Source organism: Bombus flavifrons, chromosome 1 (assembly GCF_040668555.2).
Source record: "Bombus flavifrons isolate JBK064 chromosome 1, iyBomFlav1_principal, whole genome shotgun sequence".
In the NCBI taxonomy this organism is placed as follows: domain Eukaryota; kingdom Metazoa; phylum Arthropoda; class Insecta; order Hymenoptera; family Apidae; genus Bombus; species Bombus flavifrons.
The window spans coordinates 10,998,911-11,026,864 of NC_138442.1; the positions used below are offsets into that span (position 1 = coordinate 10,998,911).

Below are 27,954 nucleotides of genomic sequence, written 5' to 3' on the forward strand. Positions count from 1 at the left end.
AATTCGAAGATCCTTTCTTTTGACTTGATAGACATGTTATTTGTCCTGGTCACGAAGTGGTTATTCGAAAACTTAGAGTTTATAGCAGCTAATCTACGGTGGTTTGCGCATCTATGAAAATATGAAATATGCAAAGTAAATCTTCGTCTAGGCATTACGTTCTCAATTGCGCTCATAAATATCCTCAACCTGATAATCAAAACGCCACCACCTAATCTTTCCTATCTCTATATAGGTGCATGAATAATATCATTAGCGATATAAACCATGTCGATTATTTTCACAAGAACAACATTTAACATTTTCACGATTCGTGTGATCGCCAACGAATATCACTCCTTAGTCCCAAGACTCGTTCTTTCTTTTCCGATATCCCGTTTTCGTTCGAAAAGTCGCGAGATGCCGGCAGAGTTAACGATCCCCATTCATCGACTTTCATCTCGCGTGCATCCCGAAGGCTTCGTTAATACCGAGGATTTATTGCTCGTGACGAAACGCGGCACTTTCATTCGCGGCGTGAAATGAGGAACGAGAGAAAGAAGAGAATTCCGGGGCGAGTCACCGCGACTTCTCGTTACACGGCAGCTCGGACTTCTCGCACGCAACAAATTAACGCGTTGACTGCCACGATGGTCATCGGTCAGCTATGTTACTACGTTCTTTAAAACGATTAAAATTGAACGATAAGATAAATTTCATCGACTGAAAGATCATCAACGATTTGAGTAACTTTGATAACAATGCCAGTGAAATGTGCGCGAATAAAATATAATATTTCGCAAGAATCAAATGTTGTGATTAGACTATGGATTTTTGTGTATTTACAGCATATAAAGGATTTAAAAGTGGAAAACTGCATGCACGTACGTAATATGAAAAGATCTATAAAACACCTAAAGTATAGTGCCATTTATAATACTCGATAAGTAAAACAATTTTCTACAGAAATTCTGTCTTTTTAATTGTATTCGTGCAAATATAAATGTGCACAGAAATTCGCAGTCTAATTATAATATAATTGTGATATTTCAATCTGTTGCAGGTTCCAGAGTAAAATATATAAAATTCGCGCGGCAATCAACGTGTTAAACAGCGGACCGCCTCATTAAGAGACACAGCCTGTTGCTACGCGCCTATTCGCCGCCCATCTGCGGATGAATATCGCGCGGAATTAAAGTGGCACCGCTCGTGTCCGAGTACAATAAGTTTGTTGCGCCGTTACACGGCGGGAAGCCCTCGGTCAATTACCGCGGCGGCTGCCTGTTACCGAGGCCCTGGTAATTATCGCTTTGTTATGCTCGATCGTTCGACTCGATCCGCCTTATCCACGGAATTGTTACACGACAGAGAAAATTGGTACAATGGAGATCGAAAATCGCGAGATCGCTATTTCGTTTGATAGTGACTGCTATTTTGAGCTGAAAAGATTTTCTTATCGAGTTCCAGAACGCAGATTAAAACCGTTAAGATGAGTAAGGAAGATACTGAATCTTCGAGAAAAAAGTTCCGACGTATGGTGAAAAGATGACGTAGGGTACTTTAAGAAAATTAACGAAATTAGAGCATTTCCCTTTTGTAGTTATGAAAAGTATGTTTATTAAAAATACCGATAATTGGTCAAATATTATATATATATTGATGTGAAATAATACACGTTAATTTTTATCTTTTTCTATTTTTTCATTTTTCATTGCGACTATTATTCAAAGTTATCTTCTTTCTAGCAATATATATCCTGATCCTTTAAAAACTTTCTTGGATAGTATTGATTTGTTCAATTTTTTAAGCATTTTCTAATGTGAGAAAGTCGTGTTATAAATGGCTTGGCTGTATTATGATCACAAGGAAAAATATCCAAGGGATAAAACTATTTTTCTTCACGCTTTACGATATCCTTCGCTGCATCCCTGAACAGCTGGGCTAAATCATCGCTACCTCCAGACCGTAAACCCTTTTAGCCTAAATCACAAACCAGAAGATGTTAAACTTCTTTTTTAGGACCGGTAAGGGCTTTTGAAATTAACTAGACAACGTACGTAAACTATCGAGAAATTATAATATTCGTTAACCGAATAGACTAATGGAAACGTTCAATAAACAAGCGGTTTTTAAGCTACACTGTTCCATAAGTCTCAAACGTCCAGCGTGTTTCAATTTCTTGCGTTCACAATTATATCACGTTCTGGTTAAATAACTGCGACCTATGCGTACGATCATCGAGAACTCTAGAACTTTTGACCATAATATGCTATAGATCCTTATTCCAGGTTTCCACACAAATATTCACATTAAACTACTGTCGCGTTAAACTACACCAGACAAATTTTCCAAAGACAAAAATTCTCCACGCTATAATCGTGCCTCTGTATCCTTTCCCTAAATACACAGATCGTACATCCTTTTTCTGTACTCAGAAGGAACAGAAAGAAACAGCGACAAAGAACAGATCGCATCGTGTTTCTAAAACAATACAGAGAACAGAGGACAAGAATTGTCGACGGGAGATACGCAATTCCGGACAGGTGCCGCACGCTGGGGCGCCCACCGTAGCCGGTTAATGGGATCTCACTGGTTTCGTCGTCTTTCTACACCCATGAACCGTTGCGATAATTGTCGCATAAAGTCGGCACATTATTGCGTTATAGGTATCCGCGGTGGTATCGCGCGATATTACGGCTGTTCCATGGGGCCACGTAATGGTGGCCCCACGCGACGTCTCGTCTCTCCGTGGAATTCCTTGCCTCCGCTCGTTGTCTCTCTAAATTGGCAAAAATAAGCGCACACGAGCGAAAGAAAAAGAACTCTCATGGGAGAAGCTTAGGACGGCTGAACGCTTAGAATGTCCGCCCCCGTCGTTTACTGTCTCTAGCTCGATAGACCGGCATTGTTTACGACTAATCATTGCGAGGAATTGTCCGTGGCGTTCGTGACAAGTTCGTAAATTTTGGTCCGCTCGTCGAACCAGGCTACGGCTTATAGACGTCAGTATCCATTCGAGATTCCAGTCGTGGCCCGTACAATCGAACGGAAGATTATTAGAAGACGACGGTTCCTTGGAGTAGAAGAATGGAGTTTGAAATGCTTTAATTGTTACTAGCGGATCCTGAAGCACTTTAGATATCGTAAATAATCATTGTTATAGTTTTGAATTTCGAATCGAGCGTCGTATCAGTTGCGAATTCAAATATCTATAATCAATAGCAATAAATCATGTCACTGCTCAAACAATTCTAGTCGATGTAATTCGATATAAATTCATCGTTGATATATCCCAGAACGTTATCTCCATCACACCAAGTTTAAGGGTTAACTCCAATCAACGCGTCTATTGCAAGCATTTTGGTAATCGAGCTGAAGAGTATCGGAATCAGGCGACGCGTTATGATAAGATACGAAAGCTTCGAAGATTTTTAATCGGTTATATATGACGAAAGTATCACGACGTCAACAAACTCTAAAGCTTTAAAAATCCACGCTAGATCAGATACGAAGCAATTTGATCGTGATTACAATTGAAATCCGATAAGGAGAAGATACGTGACGATCTATTTAGAGAGTTAGCATTTATAAGTGAGACAATTGAGTGAATCACGATTACGCACACGGATGCGTAAAGGGAAGGAAAGCTGGTTAGTTTCGGCAGGACATCGACACCGCGACGCGTAGGACGAGAACTTTTTATCTTGGGGGATCGAGCGCGTATTCGCGCGGTTTCACGCGTTGGCGGACGGCGTAGCTTTCTAAATCACTCACTGCCACTCCATACGCTCGCCACGGGCTTTCTCTCTTTTTCCTCGGCTCGTCCTCGTCTCTCATCACCACTCTCTCGCCCTCGTGGCACATCGAGAGTAGTAACAATGTCCCGAATGACCGTCTATTTTCGAGTGGAGACATCGACCTCCCAGCGAATCGTAAAACCGTCAAAATGAATCCATTAAACCGGGAACAGGTACACCGACCAACTGACTAACAGCGTGGCCAGCGGGCTCGTTCCGTCACCCCGAAGAATGCGGCAGGAATAAATCTTCCCCCGCATTTCTATATGCGAATCCGGAAGTGTTCGCTAGTGAAGGACGAAATTGAGATACGCTATCTGCAATGGCATCTAAGCAAATTAGAAAGCAATATCGAAATTGCTGTAAACAGATATCAGAAGTGCATATAAGGAATGAACATAGGCAAACGACGAACGAAGTGTACGAACGAAGTGTACGAACGAAGTGTACGAACGAAGCACCTTCTTCGTTGTTCTCTGTGCAACGAAGAAACAGCTCTACGAATCAAAAAGTTATTTAACTGAAATACGACGTCCATGTTTCGTTATCGGTATATTTTAATAAATTAGGAAAAAATATCGAAACGACTGCAAAGAGAAATCAAAAGTTCATGTAAGAATCAGACAAATAAAACACTCGTCACTCTTGACCTGAACGCTAACTGTGAACGGATCGGTAATAAACGCATCTTCGATTTTATATAATCACTGTACACTTTATTTCCGAACCTTATCGTCCCATTTTATCTTACACTTATACACAAAGTAAATATAACGAGAAAAGGGAATGCTGGCTGGAGAAGTGGCTTAACACGTTTGCGACGTGATCCCCGGTGTCGCGCTATACATTGTGTATATATACGGCTGCTCGTGACCACCGATGGTAAACTCATCCGTCAACTTTCTATACTATCTGAGATCTTAAAGTTACTAGCGAGACCCTCTATGTTGGTTATATAGTTGTTGAATAGATATGAGTTGATCAATGTGGCATTAATAAATATCCTAGCGTAGACGTCTTCCTCGTGAATGTGTTAAGTGATATATGACATTCATAATAACGTTGCATTGTCGGTACATTTAAATAAATTAGAGAAGGAAAATGAAAATGACCGAACGAACACCAAAAGTTTCATTGTATAGAAACGAGAAATGTAACGATATAGGAGCAGAGCTACCTGTAAAGTAATCGAACGAGGATCGAAATCTTATCTGAGAATGAACGAGCGAATGAAAAACGTAACGATAGAGAAAGTCGACACGCAGGATGACTGAACAGGAATCAAAATTTCGTGTGGAAATAAAAAGCGTAGCGATAGAGGAAATCTAGTCGCGGTGCACCCTTAGTGCAACAAGAGAAGATCACCGTGGACCAAGAAGCAGCTTATCTACCGGTAACGAATGGGACAAGCCGCCTTCGACCTCCTAGATGGACTTTCGTCGTAAACCGAGAATTCAGGAATTTAGGAATTCGAAAGGTAAAAGAATCAGCCGACGAAGAGGATTAGGGGTTGGGATCGAAAGATAAAGTCTGTGAAGATGATAGCACGATGCCACTGCGTAGCTCTCGCGTAATTAGCGACTTCTATGGGGCAGCTGAATGAGAAACTCGATGGTTCTCAAGGCATCGTCGAGTCTCGTATTTTTTAGATGATCGGACAACGTTAGTGGAGCAAGTAGATCGACCACTTGATCCATATCACTCGATCATTGGTATAAATGGAACGTTTAACAGACGTTACTGTGATAAATAAATCGAGGCGTTTGATTTAAACTAACCGATAAACCTTTCGCGTTATCTTATGAAGCCACTTACTATTTTCAGGGACATTTCCATAGATTAGGTCGTTCCCAAGTGAGAAATACACACACCCGCAGCACTGATCCGCTATTGTTACGAGTCAACCTATTTCCGTGTCTGGTTAGCCGCTTCCTTAGAGATTACACTTAATTCCGAGTGTAAGGCATTGTTATCGGAGAAGGACGTGGTCGAGAGGCATCCGGAGGTCCAACAAAATAGAGGCTTCCGAGTTGATCCACGACAAAATCTGAGATCAACATTGGTAGAGTGTGAAGTGAAAATTTTCATTCTTGCAAAGTCATTGATAAAAGACTGAAGAGAAACACGGCGATACGATAACCGTGGAATCGTAGGAGTGGAAACTTTCCAAGTAGGAAAATCGAGATTTTGGTGTCGATGAACCAGATTGAGAACCCCTTTGGCAGAAGGGTCTCCCAGGATTCCGATGACAACGAGACTTTAGGAGGACGACCTACTTCGCTCGTTTGCATCGGACCCGAGGCGGCGCGTTCTTCTTTTTTCTTTTTTCTTTCTTTCCTGTTCCCTTCAAGACTGCCGGTAGCCGAGATGACGTAATGCAACGGGCCAATCGTTTCAAAGGGCAAAGTCCCGGGCAAGAAAGCCGGGAATGTAACTTTTCTTATTTCGCGACAGTGGACTAGGCGTGAAAGGATGGAAGAAAAAAGAAAGAAATGTTCGCGTGGACGTATATCCTCTCGAAGAAGTCGGAAATTGTATAATATCCGCAATAGTGTATTAGGTACTTGGAATTTCGATTTCGATCGAAATTCGATATGGAGAACGTGAAATAGCCCGACGAGTATCGATCGCTGACGAAAAGCAGGTACGCGCTTAACCATCATCCTACCAGATAATCTTTACGGCTTGGTGTGCATGACTTTATGTATGCAGATCCGATTAAAGAAGATCGATAGATGTAAATCATGAACAATAAAGACATACCTGTTCACGTATAGATACGCGGAAAGAGGAAAGAGGAAAAAGAAATATGAAGGAATATCGTATGATCGAATCGATTCAAATCGATCATATCCAATGGCAAGTGATCGAATTCACAGGTTATCTATTCAGTTAGAATAACTCTTACATGTCCTCTTTTGAAAAAAGTACATCCTATCATTTCCTACTCGATAGATTCAATGTATTTATTAATGTTGGCTCTGAACGCAATAAAAGAAAACAAGGCTTGATCACCCTTGTATGAAGCGTATGTAATTAGCGAAACTCTGGGACCGCGTTAAGTATAACGCTCCAGTTGCAGCTTTTTGCTCGCCGGTTGTATCGAAATTCCGAGCAACGAGAAAAATACAAAAAACGGGGATTACACGCGGCTTTACGCGCGAACCTGCTATAAAGGAAGTAGTAAGTAACCGTAATGAACGCTCGTTCTCTGTATCGAACGGCGTTCTCCTTCGATGTAACGACGTGCGTATCGAGAAACAATTTCGAAAGATCGTCGAATAATCGGTACGTTCGATGGGTGTCAGTCACGCGAACGATTCAAAAATCAGGAAAAAGAATCACGCCCGTTGGTCCTCTGTTATTAACGTAACACCTGTTTAGAGAAGTAGCAGTGAATTTTTCAAGATGATTCGAAACCAGAAGAAAAATGTAGAATACGCGTTCAGTTTGTGGATCTGTTCATGCGAGTATCGCGTGTCTCTCGATAAGACTCGCGAGTGAGATTCAATTAACGCTCGAATATTCGCCTAGTTGCCGGCGATTGTGACCGTACGAAACAAATCCGTGAAATCTCGCGACACGGGAAGGTGTATAGATTTTATACGTTGTAGGTACATGAATTCCAATGAAACGTGTCTCGACGATTAGCGTCAATTGCGCGAGTTACGATGGCGCGTGGTCGGCTCGACTTTGTAATTACCAGACGCATGTAAGTATATAGTGTACGCTAGACGAAAGTCGAATTCAGACCTGGGCTATTCATAAGGCTCTATGTTCTTTCATATGGTCCCTGAGATCATTTTTGTAGCACTGAAAACATTGATGTAAATTTACGGAAACTGCACGCTATAAAATATTTTAAGCCACTCTGTACATAGATCTGTATCTAAACAAGTAATGAAAAATTAAAAGTTTTCCCACATAAACCGTACAGCCAGAATCAGTGAAACGTGACATAAGTGTCGTGCGATTTATACATGTATTTTGTAGAACATATACCCAAAGGAAATTTTAATACCTTGCAGTTTTGTATATTTACATATATATTTTTAAATATAAAGTCAACTGCTTTTTCTATATGTTCATTTATTTAGAAAAAAATCGCAAAAAATTGAATATTCCCTCAGACGATCGTTAAAGTGATTACTGTCGTGAGATTCGGATGCAGAATTTAGAAAAAATATTTGTGTAACAATTAATTAGGTAGGAGTATATCTAATTTTCTACCATTTAACAGTATCCTCGTGTGACTAGAAAAATTTAAAAGTGAGACATAGAATCTCACAAAAAAGCATTTGAAAAAATAGGAATACGTGCAAAATTCTTTTTATAACCACTTGGTAAATATGTACTAACACCTAACTGAGAAAAAAAAATAAAAATTTGCAACTCGGACTTAATTCGTCGCGCAAACCGAAAGTTCATTCGAGCAGCTTTTATATAATAACCGGTTGGGATCGGTGTAATTAACGCGGCTATGAGTGGATTCAATCAACGTTCGACAGCATCGTCGCGCTAGCGTTCGAAACTGGTTGTCAGCGTTAAAGCTCGATCGTTCTCGTTCATTCATGACGCCGATCGGAAAATCCATCGATCGAAACGATGTAAAAGTGCGAACGGTAGATCGATCGACGCGATAATTTCTGCTGCACGGGCTATTCTCCGCAAAATGACGAAGGAAATCGGCGAAAAGGAAATCGCCAAGGAGAAAAAAGAATGAACTACTTTAATAAAGCCTTATCGTGGTGCATGGTGGAACAGGTTGATTGGAGTCAAGTACCGATTATTTTCTCGCGGTCTCCCGATATTTAACGCCTCTCTATCGCGCGCTATCGATCGCAGGAATCTTGTATCGACACCGTCAATTCGAACCGATAATTATCGTTTGATTTGTTGTAGATACCCGCGAGGTTGATTTAGACGCCACGCTGGGCGAACCTCGAATTTCATCGTTGAATAAATCCCGGCAGTTGACAGCTGACGTCAAAGCTGAATGTACTTCGTCGAGTAACTACGAAAAACAAAGGCGGGGGTTGTAGAAAAAGAGGAATATTACAAACAGATAAGAGAAAAAAGGAAGCAAAAGAAAAATATAGTGACATTGCCTTACGCCTTGCCTGACGCGGTTGTTCGAACCGATGGCAAGCAGCGGCATCAACGCTTTCGTAGAGAAACTATCGAAGATCGATACCCTTTCGCTGGAGCCTCCGGAGGCGCATGAAAGTACCTTTTAAAGGCGGTGTGTAGCACAATGGAGAGTCGCGGAGACGGAACATAAGGCGAAGAAAAACTGTCGGTAGAATATGGAGGGCCAGCGCGGCGGCGGACGAGGAGAAGAAGAAGGTGGAACAAGGCGAAGAAGTAGCAGCGGAGAGAATTTATTGCCGCGCGAGAGACCGCGGGTCCCCGAAGAGAGAAGGCCGAGCATAAGCAGTTAGGGTACCTGCACGAACAAATAACGGAGAAGTGGGAGGGCCGCGATACCTACAAATGAGGGGCGAGAGAGAGGACCTGGAAGAAAGAGAAACCTCGAGGTCCACGCCGCTCGTAACAGGTGTACCAGAGTGAATCTCGGTGGATTGCCCTCTACGCCACCTGAGCCACGTGAAACTCGGATTTACTCTTGACAGTTAATGGCATAATTTTTTCCGTCCGCCAGGTGAGGATAAGGATTAATTAAAAAAGGAGAGGGATGGAAAGAAAACGCGCATGGATGAGTGGAATAACGTTCCACGTTGTTTTCGCATCGTACTCCAAGGGAACGAATAATCTCGATACGAGATAAATCTGACGTAAGATACTCCGACGGCTTAAACACCGTGCAGTTTATTAAGAAAAAAAAAATCCCAGCTGAGAGACCATCCACGCAAAATTACTGTTTTTCGCGATTATCGGATTTTCATGAGACAGGTGTCGCCACCGATTAACGACGCAATAAAAAACGACATCGGCCAGCTCGAAATAACTTGTCAGAAGTATATACTGCACACGACCATCTTTTTGGGAACCACTGGCTGCAACAGGCCAGAGAGAACGTCGAGCGTAGTAAGCCCACTTCGAGAATCAGCAGAGTACCAAGATTCGATCGTCGATAACGACCTTCTCTCTGTCTCGCTATACACGAGCATATGTGCAACAACGCGAGGGGGTAGACTGGTCTGGTCGTTCTTCATTTTCGGCCAAAGGCGCGTGTTGTTGGCGACTATCGATATCTCGATTCGTTTTCATCCTGGCTGGATCTATCTATCTGCCCACGCATATCGGTGGTAGTTCTTCGACGTGAGAGGAAGCGAGACCAAAAACTTGTTGGCGCGCGGATCTTATAACCGCGAAAAAAAGAGCGGCAAGGAAATAACGTCGATGAAGAGACTCGGAAAACGAAACAACGATAGTCGAAGGGAGAAGGACGAAGATGAGACGATCGGCAACGACAGTACAGGCATTGCGGGGACTCGTTAACTCCGGTAGCCAGCCTCTTTGGCGACTTCGCGATTGCGGCAGGTATGTACACCTACTTAACGACCCGGCCCAACCCAGCTACCTGTTCGACCATAGAAAATGATCGTTTTCCTAGCGCCGGCGATCGTTCAGCGGTCGTTACGGAAGCGAGTAACCGCAACTGAGGAACAAGCACCTCTGCAATAACCGGACGAACACGCAGTCTTCAGCATCCAGACGAAGGGAGGCCAGAAATTAACTTGGAATTACGATTATCGATCGTGAATAGAATAACGATGCTAATCGATCGAAAACGCATTTTTCACCTAACACCCATCATTTTCCTCCCTTCGTGTTCTCCTCCATTTTATACCTTACACGTTTATTCTATACGTATTTTTTGTCGTTACACGAGGAAGATGTTGGTCGATCCAAATAAACGAAGAAAGAAAGGCAGGTTCTGAGAGAACGTTCGACGATGACTCGCGTACGGAGAACCGGCAACGTAAAGCGAAGGGTTGCACGGGATTGCACGTGTGCGAGCCGCGCGAGGCGCAGCCTCTGAAACGAGATGCGCGACCTTGAACTCGAACTCCAGGGTCGATCGATAGGCGCCACGCGCCTCTCCTGACCTATATAAACACGAGGAATTCCGGGAGAGAACGCGCCGCCGGGAAAACGTGCTCGTGACTCGTTCTCACGAGCCGCACGAGACTCTTTCGTATCGTCACCTGATCGCGAGTACATAAGAAGACGATCCTGTAACCGAATTTAACGCTTTCATAATTTGTTCATAATAAAAGACTTCGATGTCTGGCTCGGCTTTGACTCGTTTCGCGTCTTTTATGATTCTATCGCTCTATAATATCTTCTGGCGTTGAATATAACGCGAGAATTTGACATATATAATACGTATATTCAGTGCAATGGTAGAGAATCGAAATCAACGATAGTAAAAGTTTGAACGGTGAAAATGATTGTGTTGATCGACACGAAAAAAGGTACGAAAGGCAAATCATTCTGTTTTGAAAGCAAAGTCAATCGCGCTTGGCAGCTAACTGGCTCGCGTGGGTGTTAATTACTCTGTTAAAACCAACTCGCGTTAGTGGGTGTATTACACGAGATCGTGAACATGAAACATCGACGGATATGAGCGAGTATCGGTTGGCTAACTTGTACTACGCGTAAGGTACGCTGATAGATACAGTTTTCGTGATTTTTTCCCAAGTTGATACGAAACCTCCCGCGTCTCTCGATTCAACCTGTCGGCTATATACCGAGTAATATGTACATAGTTTCAAGCGGCCGTCACCCGTGGTACATGTTGCAAAACGGAAATCTACGTCGATTCGATCGTAAATCTTTCGCGAATATGAAATCTCCGTACGTTCGTTTATGGTTTGACGTGGAGATCTACACGGCTGCTATATGTAACGTGACCTGCACACGCTACTGTGCGGTTAATCATGTATTTGCAGAGTGCAATAAAGATTTGTTACACTGGCTTCGACGAAATCGTACCACGATCTGCAAATAACATCTTAATTCAAACGATCAGTACAGCGACATAAAGATAAACGAAATTTCCGATAATAACAGACAACCGAAAAGAAAAACAGTCCGTCGATAGAACAATTAATTAAATCCACACGCTACCCAGACTCTTGTTGAAGCGGACACTTATTAACTGCAAACTACGCTCGTCGTAAAATCTGCATAATAACACGGTAGATTTAAATACCCCTTCGTTGAAGCGCGGTTTGCTTTCGAACTTGCAATATTAACAGTGGTTTTAAACGACGACAGCTTGCCGACGAAATTGTTAGTATCGAAAAATCAGACAGATTACGTGAGTTATACGAATTCGTAGTGGAGATCTATCCGTTTAGAGGCTGGCACAATTTCCTACCGGCAACAAACGAGAACGCTATTGATTTCTAGAGGAGCAGAGCACGAGACGAGATAGCCTCCGGTGTGCATCCTACCGTACGACCCAACCAACCTGCAGGCTGGCTACTGCACGGGGATGATTCACGGTCAAGGACGTCGTAGCAACCCCTCCAGCTTTTCTCTGGCGCAACCCTCGCTTTCATCCACCAACGCCAGGTAATCCCTGTGTAACGCTTCACGGTACGGTTAACAACTCTATCCTCTTGCCTCTGTGCTATCGCCGCTTCCATCTTCTCGAAACTCCACCTCTTTCGCGTACGTACGCCGGTAACGCGTATATACGCACCGTACGAATCGAGAGATCTGAATTTATAAATTGAGATAATAAAATGATGAAAAATATATATATGGAAATACAGGTTTTTATATCGCGGTGAATTTACAAAAGTATATTTAAAGTTTTATCTGTTCGTAGTTTTATCGAAGTTTCGTTTTGATAGAAAGGAAGGAAACAAAATGTACGTGTCGCAGCTGAGAAAGGTGGATTAGCATAACGGTGAACGTTGACGTTGCCTCGAACGAGAAGAAACGAGAATTTATGCCACGTTTCCAGCACAGATTCACGAGGACAATAATTCGACGGCACGGCGAGTCCAAAGACGGGTCCATTCGCTCGAGGACACAGAAATCGAGAGAGAAATAGGCAGCACTTTACGCAAGCCAGTACTTTCCACATAATTCTCGTCGGAGATCGACCAGGGACAACCGGAGGATAATATATCGTCAAAAGGGATTGGTCGTATGTTAACCAGCGTTACACCTGCGAGCCGATGAAGAAACTCCATGGCCAGCCACCTACGCGCGCTGCCTCGTCCGGGTCTTTTACCATCTGACCGACGAATTAGGTAGATAAAGATTCACACGGGCTTCGCTGTATGCTTCTACCTGTTTCCCCGACTCGTTCTTCTGCTTGTTTCGTTTATAACTTTAGATAAACTGTTGTCATCATCGCTGTATCAGATTGCGTTTTGCATTTTACCAAGTTGATATTTAGAATTTTTTATTACTGTAAATGTAAATGTTCGTGTAAATATCCATGTATTTGGTTATTTAATTATAACTATGTACCATGTTTATACAAATGAAGACCACAGAGGAAGAACATAATAAACTATATTTTCCATTCTTTAAAGGCTAACAGGTTTAAAAGTCAGTACGTTATCATAATTGTTCTTGGTATTTAATTTTCACACTAAATATATATTTCAGCATCCTCTTCGTAATGTAACAAATATTGCTTGTCATAACGTGAAAACATTGAAAGATATTCGAACATTGAAAATATTAAAATACCAAAAAGTATTGTTTATCTCAACAATTGTATCTTTGATCGAACATAGCTTCTTTCCAGTTTTAACTATTTTATATGAAAATATTCTTGTTTAGTCGTAAAGTGATATCAAAATAAAAAGGTCAACAAAACTGTATTTATCATGCACTTTTCCTACGATCTTCAAATGTTTGCGATCGAATACGCGTATTTATATTTATAGATACTGTGTAAGAAATCGTTCGTGCAAACACCGTGCACCACCTCTAACCTAAATTTCGTGGTGGGTTTTCCACCGGCTCCGCCTCATTTCACGCGGGTCAAACGTATCATTCGATCCTTTCTTCCGTCAAGACGTTGTTCAGTTCATTAGACCATTAGTCTAACAATGCAGAGTGTGTCCTTTATGTGGCGTTTACATTTGAAACGTAATAGCCACGTAGCTCTAGCGTGAACTACGAACGCGAACCAGGCTACAATTTGCATGGCGTATCTTTCTCTCTCTTCCCGCGATGCGTACTGTCTTTGTACACGCAGGTGACAATTCACCGCGTGTGTATCATCGTGCGAGATTTATCCTCGCGCGCGATTAGCATAATGGTTGATCATTACGACGCCGTTGTCCAATTTCCGTGGGCGTACGTTCGAAATTGCACCAGCTACGGGCCAAAGGACAAAAGATCGAGCTGATATTTGCTACAGATCGAAACTACGATCGAGTAACGCTCCTTATAAATCTTGTATAAAGCGTATCCTGTTAACTCTACTGCGTTCTTTCCAACCAATTGTATATCTTTAACGTTGGAAAAATATCTCTAGTTCGAGCAAAGTACGATAGAATTATTAGATGCGTGATTCTTTACTTCAATCTTATGTTAAACATTCGAAAATTTTTGTCAAAAGTCTTTTCAGTTTGAGAGATCAAAGCAAGATTGAAATATACAAATTTAACGATCGCAGCAGGATTAATATCGAAGGAACCAACGAGTCTTCTTTGTGCTGAAATAGACAGAAAACGAGAGGATTTAGAAAAGAAAACGTCTAATTCAAAGGAAACAAATCTCTACTTGTATTTTCACAATCTCGAATTCAAGTTCTAAAATCACATCCCTATCTCGAAGGAAGTACATACCAGAATTGTAAGTTCCTATAATTTCAATAAAGAGCGACAAATCGTTCTGATCCTTTTTATTTTGCTCTTGAAGCCGGTTCTCGCGTTAAACCCACTATCAAATTTCCACAAACTACCTTGATACAATCACATCTTTATATAGTCAGACACGATCCAGTTTCAACATCCTGTCCATAGCCGCGAACATACCTACAATTTACCGTAGTCTACCGAACGGGGGTCGTTAAGTCGTTAATCGGCGGCCATTACGATCGTCGTCTTTGTTATCGTCTTCGTCCTTCACAACGCGTCAACGATTGGCTACCGAGATCAGCACCGATACAGGGCTCGGTTTCATCGAATCCACACTCGAATGGAAACAACGATCGTCCTGTATTGCCTGGAAACCCAACGATCGGTATACCCGTGGGGGAACTGCAAAGACCAACAGATATGGTCGAAGCAGGTCTCGATATCGGTCTATGAGTATAGGTAAATGATCAAGTGGATGACTACAGGCGTTTGATTAACCGCGGTAGCTGAGAAATGACCAACCAGTTACCAGGCCATCGCGTCGTTCGCGCAATTACATCAAATGGATTTCCTAATTGCGATGCCGCGCTGCGCCGCGAGAGATTGATCATGTTCGACCGTGCCGCACAAACGGAACGCGTACGATTCTGATTCACCAGGTCCGAATACTTCCTGCGTCTTTTGTTTCGCTACGTAAGTCTGCGACCGTCAAAGAAGACATTGTATCATTGGGGTCTGGTTCAATCCGAGTTCCGTATACATTTATCGATACAATGTGAATACGTTTCTACCTTCTATTGTCTATAAATGAAAATACAGAGCTCGATGATCGGAGATGATATCGGAATGGATAACGAGTACTACTCGATACTGGATATACGTTACTCAATTCGATCTAGACGAGACTCTAGATGATAGATCGTCGAATTTCTATAGGAATGCGCGATTTGGTCACGTGCGTGAGATAATAAATTCGGCAGAATTTTGCGAAGCAACGCGAGTAAAAAACACGGAAACTGGAAAAAAAGAACAATAGCGTACGTTCACATATTCATTATTCTCAATGTATGTTTCTCGATTCGCATGGTCTAGGAGAAGAATCATTGAATATCTTTGGACGAACTAAATTCGCGTGCCCTAAACGAACGAATCACAAGAATAGACTTTCGCGAATGCAGACACAGGAGCGTCCGAGGAGTGCGTTGGAACGTACGGGAAACAAGAAAACTCGCCACGAACGACAAGACGTGTAATCGTCTTCAGATCGGAGCCGGAGTATAATCTTATCGTGGCGATAGCGCGTACTTTAATCCTCGCTTATTCTATTTCTGTACAGTGACTGCTCCCGCGTGTCGGTGGAAGCGAGATGGCCTGGCAAGCACGATGGAAAAGGGTGAAAAGGGTGGAAGGGGAGGGAAGATTGCAGGGGCTGCGTCAGGGAGCTCACCGAAAGGCCTTGGATCTGCATAGCAAATTGGCGATCGATATACGGTCACCGTACGGCGAATCGCGCGAGCCTCGAATTAAAGCTTATAACTTTCATGTCCGGCGCAATGTATCATTATGCGCAGGGCGGCCCTGGTCTTGATGCAGCTGCCCGCATGCGGCGCGCAAACGCTGCACCGCCAGCAACCGGCGGGCGCGAATATGTGCATAAAGCACGATAAATCGTCCGCATAGATACGGATCGACGAATGACAAGTCGCCCGATGGGCGGCGCTCCGCGATCCTTTTTACACCGTGGCGACCTCTCGAGAAGATCGGTCCTCGAAGAAATTGCGCAATTGTCAGGAAACAGCGAGCGACACGTTTCTCTATCCTAGCTAAGACCCACGAGGGAGACGAAGAGGCGAGGAGGCCCACTTCGAGCGGACAATTAGACCATTAGATCGATGGAATATACCTATGCTACAATCGTGTTGTGCACGCCTGTCGCACGGATCAACTATGCACATTGCAGTAACATGGCGCACAAAAAACACTGTCGCGCATATGTTCCCCGGCGTAAACTGTAATAATAGCTCTTCGTCGGTATTAATGATCAACGAGTTCGCGCAAGTTAGCTTGTATTGAATTGTGAATAAAAAAAAAAAAAAAGAAGAAAAAAAATAAACAGGGTTCGAGAGCGGTTTACGAAGTCGACGAGCAAAAACAATATTTTCTCGCACTACCGTCGTTCGAGGAACCACCTGGAAAGAAGCACTCGAGAAGGATCGACAAGAAACGTTCTTGTTGTTCGGCGTGTTTGCAAACGAAACCGGACAGCCGTGACACCTGACACCTGGTATACCGTCTCGCTTTTTCACCCGCCGAAAGAGAAACGCTGGACTTCGTCGCTTATCGGTGTACACAGGTCCGATTAAGACAATAGAGCCTACGGTTCGCACGATTTGCGTTCCATTGGCCGCAACACGCGTGAATAAACTTTGATTACACTCCAAGCCGATGAATACGTCACCATCGGCGATTTTCTTTCACGTGATGGGCTTTAATGCGATTACTAACGTCAATCGTAGAAATGAGTAGATATATTTCTTATCCTAGACTCTATGTTATACGCGTGAATCAGTTACTGAGTGAATTCAATCTACCCGATGTAATATCGAACGTAGAAAAGATAAAATAGTATCGTTGGTGCGATAAAATCAGAATAGAGATGTTATACATATGTGTATTATATATAGAAGAGCATCGAATAATTCTTTTACGCACGTGAAATTCTTAAACAAGGCAATATTTAGCGAAATGCTCGCACGTTGGCAACATCGACACAAAGGATTAGCACGCGCGCGTCACGCTTAGCACGCGCATCAGAGTCACGAGCCGTGAAGGGACACGCGTAAAAGAGATTGGTCGTAGCAGATCGTTCTACGTGGCTGGGCTAACGCGCGTGTTCGCTCCACTTCCGATATTAAGCCACCCTCGCACGTGACGCTGCTACCTACGCCCGAAGATGGTTAACCCGCGACAAAAAAACTTTTTCATCGACACGTACACGCATGCACGAGTGCACAAGTGTAAACAGGTTAGCGGTGGAAAAAAGGCAAGCAAACGGACGAACGAAAGATCCACGGTTCCATGACCACGTGAAACTTCCACGAGAGAGCAAAAAAAATACATAGTCGCCTCGGAACGTGAGTCGCGAGAAGTTTTGATCAGTCGATGATAAAATTAAACGAGCTTATAAATTCGTTGCGACGTTATAGGACGGAAAAGGTCGTGCGTGAAAAGAGATGTTCACGCGCGTCTGCCGTAATACGCGCATCCGCTCTACTTCCGACGCTTAGCGCCGCGACGCTTCAACGAGCTCGACGCGTGGCATTAAACCGCCCTCGCACGTGACGATGAGAGGAGAGTTGTGTGACACGGATTATAAATGTGCCCGACATTGTCGTCGAGGGTGAGAAAAAGCGGCTTTGATATCAATTATTGGTTATCGTATCGCTTCCACAACGTTTTTTTACGTGAAATTTATTCTCCTTGGATCGTTACTTTACTGGTGTTCGATATAGCCATAAAGGATAGCGAAAGACAACGCTGGAAATGATTTCACGAACAACAAGTGAGGTTACACACAAAAAGTGAAATAATCATTCAACTTTACATAAGTACATAATGTATATGAAAAACTTACATAACCTTATTGCTTGTAAAAGTGACATTCGTTAGAAGTAACTGATCGAATTGTTTACTTTCGAGAATCGGAAGGTATAAATCAACGGAGATGTGCGACGCGAACCTCTCATCGGAAATTTGATAAATACGAACGATTCGTATCGGTAATTACGTTGTACAGATTTAACGATGATCATATAACTCTGTCACATAGTCACTCGACTGATAGATAACGCGTGTATCTCGTGGCCGGCGTGGCGCACAATGTCAACGTAACGATGTAAAAGAAATTCGCCCTTTATGGCTTACCCGGTGATCGTTAAAGGCTCCCGCGCATCCGATGCTTTCAAAATTCAACTCCTTCTGTTCTGACACTTAAACGTGATGATCTAGTCGACGGTTTCGAGGTATACTTCCGACGGTAGTAATGTCACAGATCACAGAGGCAGGCACTGAACATAATTTCAAAACGAATATCGTTCGTTATCACAGTAGCGATCGTCTCCGAGCCGTCGCAACGAGTTTCTTTACACGGTCGTTAACACAACTCGGGCGGTAGATATAGACGACTATCAAACAACAATCAACACCAATAATACTACGATGATCGATCGTAGATGGAATATCACACACAATCCACGCTGCGCCCCTGTTATCTTTCCTTTTTCGTTTTCCTATCTAAACGGTAATACAGCGGCACGACACTCGTTTTTCTGTCTCTCACTACTTTAATTTCATCAAACAAAATGGCACTACGATTTTAAAGAGGAAAAGTTCCTCGTTGATCGACGATCAAAGTCGTCAAAAGCGTATCCTTTGCTCAGTAAACACACACGTTCCTGCGAACGCACTTATTCCCAGTTCTGTTCGTGAGCTGCGCATAAACACGCTACGAACCGATACGTTTCGTAAACAATATACAACCAGGCACATCGAGATCACAGACTTCTTCGGTCCGTCGGTATCCAACCGATCGTGTAACTTCTCTTCTCTAAGATCACACCCCTGGCTCACCGTGTTGATATCGTACTGTGTAAATTGTCGTACAGCGACGCTGTAAATGGATGTGAAAATTTCGATCGCGTGTACTTAACTTTTGGACGCGGTTTGCGAACGCGGTCGTCTCTCCTCTACGTACGAGATGAGAAAAAAAACTGTTTCTCTGCTTCGGTCACTCGGCGAGCGGGAAGGGGTGGTTCGCGACACGCAGCCAACTTCGTCTCTTCTTTCCTCGCGCGTTTTCTCCTATACTCTGTCGTCTAATGGTTTTGTTTGTCGTTGTCGGTATTCTCGTGCGAGTGAGGTGAATATAAGGTGAGTGCGGTGGAAAGAGAGAATCTGAGAGAGGCGTTTGCGTACATTCACATATATGACAACACACCGACCCTTCCAGTAGCGCGGTCTCGCGCCGACTGCGAGACTACGACGGCTCGCGGGTTTCACCTTCGGCCGTGTTCGACTCCCTTCGCCCCTCTCTCTTTCTACACGTGCACAGGCCGCGTCCCCACTGATTTTCGTGTGTGCGAACCTTAACTTCCCCTTCTCTCCCCACTGCTCGGCCCGTGACAGCTATCCCCACCACCTCTGTTGTTCGGCCAGACTCGCCCCCCTTCGTGTTCACGTCGGCCTAACCGAGCTCAGTAGGCGCGAGGTGGGCACACGAACACTATCGTTTCCGAGTGCACCTACGAGAATTGAACCACGCCTATCCCCCTACTCTTGTTCGCGCGACCGGCCACCTCGTGCTGTTTTTACCGGCAAGGTAACCGATGACGGGACAGAGAAAGAGAATCGTGGTGGATTCGCTCGGCGGAAGAGAAGAACGAGACAGAGAGGGAAGTCTCTTTTACTGGTTTCTCTACTCGGGCCTGCCCACGCGCCGAGGATGCGTGCTTGCGCGCGCAAAAGCTCGTTGATAAGGAACACGTTGCGTTGGATGCTGAGAATCCTAAGACTCGACGGGGATCGATGCCTTCCAGACGATTTGCTCGTTCTTCTTTCCTTCTTCTTGCTGCGACGACGTGAGTAAAACAAGTAGCGTCTATTATTTATTGGCGCGTTCTTTACACGGTGCGCAACAAGTGTGCGCGCGCCGATGGGGATCACGTGACTGCTTTTTCTCCGATGATCGTTCGTAAACGTAAACTACGACGATACTGGAAAACAATTTCTCGCGGAACTGATACCGTGAAACGACTTGGAAAAAGCGGGCAAAAAATGAGCAGCAAGCTAGAGTTCCGGTTTTTGCGAGTCTCTAGTGTTATTCATCTCGTGAAACGGGTACGGTATGTCGTTCGGTGGAACGAACCATGAAACGTATTATGTATACGCGATCGTTGTAGCTCGTGCATGGTAGGTATAGCAAAGTGTTCGGCAATTTCTTTTTCTTTATTTTTCGACGTCTTGGATAAAAATGTTTAACGTGTCTCGCCTCGTCTATGACTTTCGTAAACAAAACGTCCCTTGAGATATTGACACGTGGTTAAGGTTCTAGCCACGCTTTAGACACGTGTCCACTACGTCGAGAGTACTCGCTAAGTGGTCGCTCCGACCATTTGAATTTTTTCTAGACGCTCGTGTTTACCATCTTTTTCCTTTTCTTTCCTTTTTTTTTTCTTTTTCTTTAACGGAAGAACCGAACGACGCGACGACGACAGTCCGATACCACACGGAGAACCGTAAAGTGCAGAATACTCAAGTCGATTTATTTTAGGAACTCGTGTGCCATGAATATATTCAACGCTCGTCTACTTCCTTTTAAGCGTTACACGCAGACACCATTTGCGACGTATTAACTACGCGTTTCTATATTAATGGACGCGCGACGCGACGGTCCTTTTTACCGGATAGTAGGATCCCGTTTTATTAATTCAATAAGAGGAAGAAGGAGGAATATCGGTTAGATTAATAAAATTTCCGGTGACCCGAGTCTCGTTCGATAAATCATGATCTCCTTGTTGCACGCCCGACTGCCGTGAGACGTGTAATTTGGTAAAAAAAGTCCACAGAAAGTGGAACGTATGCTTCGTATAATTACAATGAATTGATAGGTTCGGGATGGATGAATTACCTCTCTCGTATTAGAATAATTATGCCATCTACGTCATTAGCCTTAATGAGACGCGATCGAACTGATGCCTTCTAGGAAACTCGCACTTTCGAACCTATCTCTGCTATATTTCGCTTCCAAGCTACCCACGCTTCTTCGGCGACTGATCCGTAAAATTTAAACATACGATAATTACATGCTCGATGCTTGGCGCGTGCATAGCTATTCATATAGCTATTCATATAGGCGCGTCATTCGCTTCGTTGTTTCCTGATTTCTTTGCCAACATCGACGTCGCGTTGACGTAACTCCTCTGTGACGTAGCTGCCTCATTCTCTACCTATACGTTTATATTTTATATCCATTGTAACTTCCTCACCACGCATCTGTCTCTTCGTGGGAAAATTGCATAGTTACATCTCTTCCCATTGAAATGTTATTGATAAGTAGATATTAATGAAATTACACGAGAAGCTATCGTATTTCATACGTGGTAGGTAGATTCTTTCTGTTTTTCATGTTATACTGGTCGAAGGGAAGCCGTGCCTTCTTTTTCTTTTTTCTCTCTCTTTTCTTGTTTCGAACGACTTTCACGTCACGACGAATCCCACACGCGCATACGAGCATTGTCACGCACGCCTTCCAAGGTTTCCGAGGTTGCACCTGGGTCGAACGTGTACCCACCTTTTCCGCAAGAAAAAGATCCTTACCTAAAGGCACGCACGCACGAGATGATCCAGCTGTTTGATCTTTGCCACGTGCTTCCTTTTTATCCCGTATCTCGTCGATGGGGTGATGGCTCCTTAACGGCATCTGCGTTTACACAATTTTCACACGATTATTCAATTTCGAATCGCAAGAATCTATCGATCTTCCATCGTGTTCTGTTTACATACGTTACTTCACGAGGAATCATAGATTTTGAGCTTTAAAGGCAGAGATTGTAGGACTGACACGATATGAAATTGAACTTTTTGAAGCTTCCAGTTTAACTTCTTCAAGCTCTTCAACTTTGAATAATTAACAATTCAGTGATATATTTCGTCTATTCTTTTTTTACGAAAAGCAACTACATTTTAAACATATTTATTTACATCTTTCAGCAATGCGTTCACTTGCCTTTTCGATTCGTACACGATTTTCCACGTATATTTCTAATGAATAATATTTGACATTAAGATGATACTCTAACTTCCTTGTCATGCTCATTTTTCGAATCACGTCTCATTCACGACTATTATATATGTATCTACCTATATGCTTGTATAGATTTAGAGGTTAAAAACCTTAAAGATCACGATCCGTACACCTCAAAATTCGCATTTAGGTAATCCTAACATTTACTGCTTCAGCCATGATATCGAGCTTGAGATTCCAAGCTTATTCTATCAACGCTATGACAATTGATAAGAAAGTAATATTTGAAGAACGAAGAAGTACGAAGAAGTCCGAAGACTCGCGGAAATACAACGGTAACCTAAATATCTCTAGAGTCTCTGGTTTTCCTCTCTTTGACCACGCAATCTCCTAATTATTTCTGGATGTCCACTTTACAGTGACGGCGAAATTCGAGTTTTGAGAGCATTCCGTGATCATTATAGGAACTGACGCGCAAGCAGTCCGACGAAAGATGCGTTCACGTAGAATCCACACCGTAGAGGGAAGGGCCACAGAGACCCGTACAAATCCCAAAATAAATGTCATCGTGTATCATCGTGGTAACGTAATCCCAGATCGCGAAGACAAATGGCGGCAGAATACGATACGATGCACCGCGGTCGGTCGTTCGAGATGAGGAGTCGTCTCGTTCCACGTATTTACATACCGCGACGAACGAAGGTCCCTAGGACGGGGCTCTGTCCTCCTCCGAAGCCGGGGAGTCAACGCACAAAGAGGATCGAGAAGAAGGAAACGAGACGCGTGTGTCACCAATAGCGTAACGTCCATGAAGGACGGACGATGACTCGTCTCCTGGAAAACTAACAGGATCGGATTTTGAATTCATCGATAACTTCGATATTTGCATATCTAAAACAGTCAGAGAATCTAGAATAAAAAATTCTTCGTTATAATTTATTATCATAGAGAAACACTCCGAGAAGGTTAGAACTTTATATCTTCTCCTCTGTCATTTCCGAAACAATCAGACAATCTAGGATAGAAAATTCTTTGTTATAATTTATAATCATAGAGAAATAGCTCAAGAAGGTTAAAATGTTATTCTTTTTCCTCTTAAGAATTTTGTAATTTATTCTCTCGTTGCTAACAGTATTTGACAGATGATTCAAATTTTCACAGAACGAAGTAACAATAACGTATAAGTAATGAATGGAAACTAAAGGTACATATTAGATTCTATAATAGAACGTGTTCGATTAACACCGTGAGTAGCCGCGGCCCTGCGAATGGAAAAACAAATCGGCCGGTCATGCGTCAAGATTTTAAGCAAACACGTGGTGCGTCCGTACGTTCGTGCGTGTCCACGCAGCCGAGGTACCGGCCAGTGTATTAAAAAGCGCGCGCGTTTGCTCTGTCTCGAAGACCACTTCACGGCCACGTATATACCCTAGAAGAGGAGTCTAGCTCCGAGAACTCTCCTCCCGATATAGCCGAACATGTCACCGCGTCTCCTCACCTTGAGAAGGTCTTTCAAGGTTGAAAAGTCTAACGACCGACGATGGTCGAACGTGCAAATCACCCTGAACAGATCGGTCCTTCAAATATCCTACCATCACATTGTCGCTACCAAAATCGCTGTATTATGTTAATTACCGAGATACACAGGATTCATTGGCAACATCGAAAAACCAGTCGCAGATTAACCGACACTGTAACAAGTTCTCAACATAAAAATCTTGCTAGTACGACGTTGCAACTCGCTAACGAAGACACGGTGTCCCGACCCTTTGAAAAATTAATCCTGAATTATGATACCGGGCCGGCCTAATGCGCCCTAATGCAATCGGTTCGATCGATCGAGGGACACGATAAAAATAAAAAGGGAAGAAAGGAAGAGAAAAAAAAAGACATATACGAACATAATCTGTCCGCGGGTTTGTAGACTTCGGCAGTATATCAAGAACCACTTTTCCGCGACACGCTCGGTCTGGCTGCGTGGCATGGAGAGAAAAAAAGAGAGGAAAAGAAAAAGACACCTGAGAAACTCGTGGTGGAGGACAAGAGCAAGTGGAAAGCGTAGGCGGGGCGCATACCAGAGGCACCTGCTCATTTACTTTGCGGCGGCCGGTCGGCAGTCTATGGTAGGGGATCCTCATTAGGGTTTGCCCCTACCAACCTATCGCCACAACCACTACCAGATCCTGTTTGTACACGCGACGACTATAACGAGAGGGACGCGGCCGTGCCCGGCTGCCACCACTAGAACGTTTTCCTCGGTTTCTCGAGGAACGGGGCCAATTAATGGCTATCCACGGCTGGCCGCGGGGATGAATACCTTCACGACGAGAACAAGCTTGGTGGGAGTTGACGCTGTCGGAATCGCTTGAAAAAAGACACGAGTTTTCTGAGCGAGAGCTCTTGTAGCTACAAGATCCTTAATGACCGACGATCGTGTCAATAATTGTCAACCGTGAAGATTGGGAGCGAGAGCCAACGATCGTACGTGTATGTCGGGATCGTGGGGAGAAATATGTGGCATGATTGATCTCGTTTTCACGACACCAACAAGAACCAAAGTGGGTCTGTTTTTTCAGATTTCTGGCTGATAGTATTACATATATGATACTTTCCTCGTATCCTCGTTTTGAGAGATTTCTCTTGGTTAATGTTTCTTTTTGATACCAGCGAAAATTGAACAGAGACCAGGTTGTGTAAATTGGAAGAATGTCGGTCGTAACAGTGTGACAGGAGATGAATGGAGATCAAATAAAGGAGATTTGTTTCCGTGATTGATTCTCACGCGGCGGCAGATCGCGTCTGCTTTTCCTTGCCACCTGTTGCTGCTTTCGCTTACGGGACCCTCTCGCCACGATTTCCCTGTACATCCAATGAGTCATCCGTTTCATCGAGATACCACGACGTATGCAAAAACTGTTCAGGATTTTATGTCAGGGATAACCGATTGGAAGAAATCGGTTACGAGGTACCCATAGCCTTCGATAAATTGACGTTAAGTCGGTGTACGTTAAATATTAATTTACGAATACGTTCTTGACAATATCGTAATTTTAAATCTGTAACACACTTTCAAAAATATACAGAAGCGAACGTGGATGTATCGATTAAATAAAAGTTTATCGAACCAAAGAAGCCGAACGTTTCTTTTTCGACGTGTTCTCCACCCCGTGGCATAAAACCCGTTCTACGTCGAATGTTTCAACACCTAAAGAGATTTACGAGGCGGCAAAAGGGAGGGAGAGGAAAGGACGAGAAGAAAGATTACGGTGCTCCCGAAGGAGGAAGCAAGAAGGGAAGAAAAATAGTGAAACCACAGCCACCCTCGACGGTATGGGCGTGCGCCGCAGGACCCCATGGGTCTCTCCCGTGTAAGATCTTACATAAAGATCGTCGTCCGTACACAATAATGGCCCTGGCTGCTGGCTGTCCTGTCGCCCGTATTCCCCATAACCTCTTGGACGACCGTTATGACGAGGTTCGCTGTTGCAGCTTGCCTTGTACGTTTACTTCTCGTGTAAACCGAGCGTGTGTGTTACGTGCCTATACGTGCCTTTTAGACCCACGTCCACGTTGCACGTTACCGCGAAACAATGGCGCAGGAATAACGAAACCCGTAGGGGTGCGATGTAACCCTCCGCTGTCACTATTTGTTCTCTTTCGCCCCCGGAAGAATAATGACGCCGGGAGTTATATTAAGTTACCCACTGGTCGAGGGTGTCTTTCTGCGATCACAGGTTCTTAAACGAAACCGCATTGAATCGTAGAAGTCACCTTTAAACATATACTTTAATTATGTATGGAGGAAATTCATACAGCGATATAACATTACCATGAAATCCATCGAGAATCGATTGATAATTTTTTATGGAAATTTGACGAAAAGGAACGTATAGTTGAAGTTCAGGTCTTCAACTTGTGCAATTAAATCGGTCCCGACGCCAATGGCAGCGACTAGGAAAGTACAGAGAGGAGAGGTGAAGTTGAAAAAGAAAGCAACAAACACGCGACGCCTCTCCAGGTATACGTACACACAGAGAAGGAACGGGCGTTCCTTTTTGGTCACCGAAGGCATCCTGCAGCGTGACGAAATACGTTGACGGAATTGACACGTAATTGCACGCTACACTTTGATTCCGCGGCTCATAATACACTCTTATTATTAACGATTGCCCGCGGCATCGTTTCGATGGTTTCGCAACCGGAGAGCCTCCCTTTCAGCGCAACAGCAGCACAAAACGCTTCCTCGCCCCTTCCCTTCCTGCCGAACAGTTTCGCGATCCTTTCGAGACGGCATTGAAAGGAAGCCTCGAACCATCAAAGGGAACGTAAATTGTTCTGCCGTTGCGTTACGCGCCCGGTAACATCCAATAAATATTATTATCGGTGGCTTACAGAGGCGGCGCAACGATAATATAACGCTCCGCTGTATGTCAAGAGCTGACACGGAAATTTTACGCAAATACCATACGGTAATTTAGAATAAAATTCATCTCCAACAGGTTGTAATTAGTACGTTCGCTGCGTGCGACGTGAATCTGATTGTCACTATGCATATGGTAAAAAACAACAAGTTGTGAAAAAATATATAATAATTCACATCAAATATAGATCATAGCGAAAACACACGACAAGTCACATTTTTTCTCTCTTCGTTAAATCTGCCATGGGGCTCTGTTGAAAAATATTTTGGTCTTTTTAATCACCAAATAATCAAAATCAAAAGGTCATTCATATAACCATACCTTTTCCCTATAATCTTCGTACAAAAATTGTACAATATAAAACAGGTATTGGACATCAAACTCGTAGCAAACTGGTTAACCGAAAAAAACGAGCAAATTTAATATTTAAAAAATTAATGGCACATTGCTATCGTTCAAAAGAATGTCAGTTTTTGGGAGTAATTACTAGCGAGGAATATATCTTTGCTATATGCACGAGTAATTGAATAATTAGACTCGATCAATTTTCATAGAATATTGTATATGATTATTTATTCACAGAGAATTGCATGAAATAGCTTTTTTTGTGGATCTAGTTATAGCCGAAAACAGAGGATAAACGTGATGAAAGAAGCTTGTAACAGATTAGATGGTCATTCTTGGTACACGTCCCTAAACGGTCGCCAAAGTGAGCCTAACCTGGTTCGAAAGAGGTCATAAAATTCTTTATTCTCTTCGAAAAGCGTTCGATCCGCTTCTTCTTTCTGTTGATGGCGATGAGATACGAGCTCGTATATACCATTTTCGACTGGTCAGTGGTCAGTGGCATTGGTGTTCGTTACAAGCTGAAGGCGTGTTGGCATTGTTGTCGTTCTTAAATGGGGCAAACAGCAGCGGCGGGTGGCCGATTCTTACAAAGCCTCTTGGCACTTTTCGCCTCCCTCTGGAGAAAACTCGAAGGAACTGCGAGTCGCAAAAGCGGTACTCGCTTCACAAGACGCTCGTAAATGGAGTCCCGTGGACTCTGAAGGGCGTGTAAACGGCCTAACTATCCGAAACTTCCTGTGATTTATGTACACGAAGGAGCGTGAAACCGTTTGCCACTGACAAATTGCCCGCTTAGTGCGTGG

General features: G+C 43.5%; 1 protein-coding gene and 1 long non-coding RNA gene across 10 annotated transcripts in view; one reads left to right on the forward strand and one right to left on the reverse strand.

Moving 5' to 3' along the window:
• Window positions 1-27,954, reverse strand: part of klu (zinc finger protein klumpfuss) — a 66,430-nt gene that overhangs the window by 30,389 nt on the left and 8,087 nt on the right. Inside the window, exon 2 of one of the 6 annotated variants that reach the window (XM_069126343.1) lies at window positions 21,956-22,058. The exons of 3 other annotated variants lie outside the window; for them this stretch is intronic. The gene's annotated coding sequence lies outside the window, so the exon portion shown is untranslated. Of the gene's footprint in view, window positions 1-18,215; window positions 18,450-18,505; window positions 19,605-21,955; window positions 22,059-27,954 lie in introns of those variants that run through there. 2 more of the 6 variants (XM_069126329.1, XM_069126350.1) reach the window with 2 other exon arrangements.
• The window catches only part of LOC138186539 (uncharacterized), a 61,986-nt gene continuing 53,677 nt past the window's right edge, over window positions 19,646-27,954 (forward strand). For all 4 annotated transcript variants that reach the window (XR_011174912.1, XR_011174911.1, XR_011174910.1 and 1 more), the window contains exon 1: window positions 19,646-20,217. This is a non-coding gene — a long non-coding RNA (uncharacterized LOC138186539). The remainder of the gene's footprint in view (window positions 20,218-27,954) is intronic.